Consider the following 5,749-nt stretch of genomic DNA (forward strand, 5'->3'; position numbering starts at 1 on the left):
CATCTGAAACTAACATAACATTGTAAATCAACTACACTCCAATATACAATTTTTTTTAATCTCTCCACACTGTCACAAAAAATGAAAATAATATTCATTTAAAATTTCCTAATAGTTTTCAAACTTCAACTGTATAATACTTAATTAGGGATGCCCAACGGAGATGCAAAATTCAATGAGTCTCATTCAGAAGATCTGAGGTCAGGCCCAGGAATCTGCATTTTTAATAAATATCCTCTGTGAGTAATGTACACTTTGGGAAACACCACAGTTGAGTGAAATAATGATATATATTACATCGATTTATAGCAACAGGTTCTTACCCTTCTGAAAAGTGGGAGAATCAGAGAATAGTATATTTTTTAGACAAGGGTTCTCTACTGAGATTTTTTTCAATGACATGTTTGCTCTAGGTATCTGAAGAGTATTTTAACTTCTTTGTTATTCCATTTTCTGGTATTCACTGACATCTACTCCTAACAAAATATTTTAAAAAGGTACAGCAACACAACTACAAGATATGATCTATATTTTAAAGCAGCACTGGTTTGAGACCTTTCTCAGATGTCTTTGGGGAGTTGAGTTTATATTCTATTCTAAAAGAACCAACTCTCAGTAGACACTGGTGTTATTGTCAGACAAGTTGAAATCATTGTACAAGGATATTTTTAGTCAGTTCCAGATTTCATTCAAACAGTATTAAAGTTTCTTTGTACTTCATTTTCATGAGAAGTAACTGCTATAACTTCTAAGAAAAAAAAGAATCATGGGAACTAGAAGTATTGATCTTTGATGAAAAAATGTTTAAAAAAGGAATTTATGAGAAAGAGCAAACTACGTCTAGAGTACTAAGTGCAAGCATAGTAACAATCTGGAAACACTGAGAAGATACAGTAAACACTGCATTGTGAGAGTCACATTTAGCTGAATACAGCGTGCAAGACAAAGAGAAACGGGTCCTATTTCTGCGTGGTTTTCTGTCACAACTCCAAGTTGCTGATGACATAGTTTCAGCCATTTTTGAAAAAATTGTGTTTTGGTGCACACAAGTGAAGCTCTTCACTAATCCAGGACTGCAGATGTGAATGCAGCACGGGTTTATTTACAATCAGGCCTCATATTTCCAAAAGGAAAATCCATTTCTAAAAATCTTTAGGAGACTTAATGTCTGCAAAAACTCTCCTCCCGCCCCGTCCCCTCAAGGGTGTCAACTTGTGATGGGTGAATCAAACAATCAACTTGACGAGGAGCACAAACATTAGAAAATAGTTCGCGACCAGCGCCGTTGCTGCGGGGGATTGTGGGAGCCACCGCGTCCCGCTCGCTTGGAGAGTTGTCCGCTGGTTCTCAGCTTGAAGAAGATTCTACAGTCCTTATTGATCCTTTTTCTTGGCGTTACCATTTTTTGAAGCAAAGTTAACCTAGTTTTCTAGTTGATCTTTCTTTTTGGCCATCTTTAAAAAAAAAATTTTTTTTTTTAATCTATAAACTAGACAAGAGATAGTTCTACAATGTCCAAGTCATTCCAGCAGTCATCTCTTGGTAGGGACTCGCAGGGTCATGGGCGTGACCTGTCTGCAGCAGGAATAGGCCTTCTTGCTGCTGCTACCCAGTCTTTAAGTATGCCAGCATCTCTTGGAAGGATGAACCAGGGTACTGCACGCCTTGCTAGTTTAATGAATCTTGGAATGAGTTCTTCATTGAATCAACAAGGAGCTCATAGTACACTGTCTTCTGCTAGTACTTCTTCCCATAATTTGCAGTCTATATTTAACATTGGAAGTAGAGGTCCGCTCCCTTTGTCTTCTCAACACCGTGGAGATGCAGACCAGGCCAGTAACATTTTGGCCAGCTTTGGTCTGTCTGCTAGAGACTTAGATGAACTGAGTCGTTATCCAGAGGACAAGATTACTCCTGAGAATTTGCCCCAGATCCTTCTGCAGCTTAAAAGGAGGAGAACTAAAGAAGGCCCTACATTGAGTTATGGTAGAGATAGCAGATCTGGGAGCCATCTGTATGGGAGCCACCATACAGAGTACCTAGGGACGATTGGGAAGAAAAAAGGCACTTTAGAAGAGATAGTTTTGATGATCGTGGTCCTAGTCTCAACCCAGTGCTTGATTATGACCATGGAAGTCATTCTCAAGAATCTGGTTATTATGACAGAATGGATTATGAAGATGACAGATTAAGAGATGGAGAAAGGTGTAGGGATGATTCTTTTTTTGGTGAGACATCGCATAACTATCATAAATTTGACAGTGAGTATGAGAGAATGGGACGTGGTCCTGGCTCCTTACAAGAGAGATCTCTCTTTGAGAAAAAGAGGGGCGCTCCTCCAAGTAGCAAAATTGAAGACTTCCATGGACTCTTACCGAAGGGTTATCCCCATCTGTGCTCTATATGTGATTTGCCAGTTCATTCTAATAAGGAGTGGAGTCAACATATCAATGGAGCAAGTCACAGTCGTCGATGCCAGCTTCTTCTTGAAATCTACCCAGAATGGAATCCTAACACTGATACAGGACATACAATGGGTGATCCATTCATGTTGCAGCAGTCTACAAACCCAGCACCAGGAATTCTGGGACCTCCACCCCCATCATTTCATCTTGGGGGACCAGCAGTTGGACCAAGAGGAAATCTGGGTGCTGGAAATGGAAACCTGCAAGGACCAAGACACATGCAGAAAGGCAGAGTGGAAACTAGCCGAGTTGTTCACATCATGGATTTCCAGCGAGGGAAAAACTTGAGATATCAACTCTTACAACTGGTGGAACCATTTGGAGTTATTTCAAATCATCTTATTCTAAATAAAATTAATGAGGCATTTATTGAAATGGCAACCACAGAAGATGCTCAGGCTGCAGTGGATTATTACACAACCATCCCAGCATTAGTATTTGGCAAGCCAGTGAGAGTGCATTTATCCCAGAAGTACAAGAGAATAAAGAAACCTGAGGGTAAGCCAGACCAGAAGTTTGATCAAAAACAAGAGCTTGGACGAGTGATACATCTCAGCAACTTACCTCATTCTGGCTATTCTGACAGTGCTGTCCTCAAGCTTGCTGAGCCTTATGGGAAAATAAAGAATTATATACTGATGAGGATGAAAAGTCAGGCCTTTATTGAGATGGAGACCAGAGAAGATGCAATGGCAATGGTTGTCCACTGTTTGAAAAAGGCCCTTTGGTTTCAAGGGAGATGTGTAAAAGTTGACCTGTCTGAAAAATACAAAAAATTGGTACTCAGGATTCCCAACAGAGGCATTGACTTACTCAAAAAAGATAAATCCCGGAAAAGATCTTACTCTCCAGATGGCAAAGAATCTCCAAGTGATAAGAAATCCAAAACTGATGGTTCTCAGAAGACTGAAAGTACTGCTGAAGGTAAAGATCAAGAAGAGAAATCAGGTGAAGATGGTGAAAAAGATACAAAGGATGACCAGGCAGAGCAAGAGCCTAACATGCTTCTTGAATCTGAAGATGAGCTACTTGTAGATGAAGCAGCAGCAGCAGCACTGCTAGAAAGTGGCAGTTCAGTGGGAGATGAAACAGATCTTGCTAATTTAGGGGATATGGCATCTGATGGGAAAAAAGAACCTTCAGACAAAGCTGTGAAAAAAGATGCAAATGCCAGTGCTTCTGGAGCTGCAAAGAAAAAGCTTAAAAAGGTGGACAAGATCGAGGAACTTGACCAAGAAAATGAAGCAGCGTTGGAAAATGGAATTAAAAATGAGGAAAATACAGAGCCAGGTGCTGAATCTGCTGAAAATGCTGATGATCCCAACAAAGATACAAGTGAAAATGCAGATGGCCAAAGTGATGAAAACAAGGAGGACTATACAATCCCAGATGAGTATAGAATTGGACCATATCAACCCAATGTTCCTGTTGGTATAGACTATGTGATACCTAAAACAGGGTTTTACTGTAAGCTGTGTTCACTCTTTTATACAAATGAAGCAGTTGCAAAGAATACTCATTGCAGCAGCCTTCCTCATTATCAGAAATTAAAGAAATTTCTGAATAAATTGGCAGAGGAACGCAGGCAGAAGAAGGAAGTTTGAGATGTGCAAGAAGCTTAATGATTTCAAAGAAAATAATGGTTCTTTGTTTTTTAATGTTAACCTTTTTTAAATACAATACTGATAGTTAGAAGAAAACTATTGTACTCTTTTGTTTTAGTGGAAAATAATAGATAATAGATGTCTGTTCATGTGTTAAGTGTTATAGCAAAAATACATATACGGTTAAGTTATGAAGAATTGTTTTTGTTTTATCAAAATAGTAACAGACAGAAATACTTTGTAGAGACTGACTTCGTATGCTAAAGACACTTGCACCACTAAGAAAGATATGTAGAAGCATTCAGAGAAATGAAATTTAGTAGTTCCAAGCTTCAGAGATATGTCAAAACTTTTGATTCCATTCAATAAAGAACAAAACCAATTGTATTTTTATTACTTTCATCTGAAACATTCCACATTTTAATCTGAGCCTTGCAGACTTTTCATTTGGAGTTTGAAGCATTTTTGGTTTTGTTTCATTTATGGAGAACTTCACTAATGTGAGATTGGTAATTAAAATGCAGGTGCAGTTTTCTTTCAATGTCATGTTGTTGTTTAGGTAATAAGACATATTAAGTAATTGGCTTTAGATTTTGTAATTTTTTCCCCTAAGTTCCTGCTAGATTTCGTATTCTAGAAGTTAATGTATTTTCAGTGAAATGTAAAAATATTCCCCTTCTCTTTGACCAGTATTAATTTCTTGAGATCTTATTGCTTGTCACTTGAATCCTGTAGCTGTCATACATCATCTGGTATAAGCAACATTTGATTTTTGAAGTGTGTAGACCATCTCTTTGTATTTTCAAGATGTAATTTTACATTTCTGCATTTTAAAAAAAGTTTGGCCATAATCTTAGACGCACGCTTCGAATTCATATACTTGCATATGTGACCTTTGTGAACAGAAATTTGCATGTATAATCTGTGTTTACTTGTAACTTTCTGGTTATATTATATACTGCTTATATCTGTGGATTCAAGTTTCTTAAGTGAGTACCAATAAAAAACAAAAACCTAGGCCATGTTCATTGGTTATACATGTTTGAGGTGTTAACCAATATATTTGTCACAGTTGTGGTTTTTATTTACTGTTACACTTTCTTGCATGCTTTAACAAATTACTCCATTTTTAATCTAGAGTGTTCTAAAAACTGCTACTAAAAATCTGAGTTTAAAAAAAAAAAACACCAAAAAAGAAAATAGTTCGCAACTCTCACGATGTCTGTCACCTTTTAAAAGCTTTCAAGTACTCCCCTCCCCTTTCAGTAAGTTATGTAAACCAGAAACCCAGGAAAGCAATGAAGTTGGCTGGTCTGGAAGATAATTCACATTCCCAGAGTGAAAAATACTGCTTATCCGCTCTCATCTCCAGGCCACATGCTACATCACATTCACATTTCAATACTGACTCAGCCTATTACTTGCCTCTTTCATGTGGTTTCCTCCTCAAGATTCATCTCCTCAGAAAACTGAGTTTTGTACCAAATTTCTGAAACTCTGTCTTTCTACCTTGCCATAATATATTTCCCTTGTTTATTTTACCACATGATATCTTATCAATGAAAACCAATACCCCCTGAAAGAGAACTGGTTTAAAGTCCTCTTTAAAGATATAAAGTATATAGATATAAAGTGGTGTATATCAAGTGTTTGTCTAAGGATATTTTCATGCAACAGAAG

At 37.5% G+C, this 5,749-nt stretch overlaps 1 pseudogene; it reads left to right on the top strand.

The window, feature by feature from the left end:
• The first annotated feature begins 1,330 nt into the window (after positions 1 to 1,330).
• Positions 1,331 to 5,086, top strand: LOC102282356 (matrin-3 pseudogene; annotated as a pseudogene).
• The last annotated feature ends 663 nt before the right edge of the window (positions 5,087 to 5,749 follow it).

Source organism: Bos mutus, chromosome 17 (assembly GCF_027580195.1).
Source record: "Bos mutus isolate GX-2022 chromosome 17, NWIPB_WYAK_1.1, whole genome shotgun sequence".
In the NCBI taxonomy this organism is placed as follows: domain Eukaryota; kingdom Metazoa; phylum Chordata; class Mammalia; order Artiodactyla; family Bovidae; genus Bos; species Bos mutus.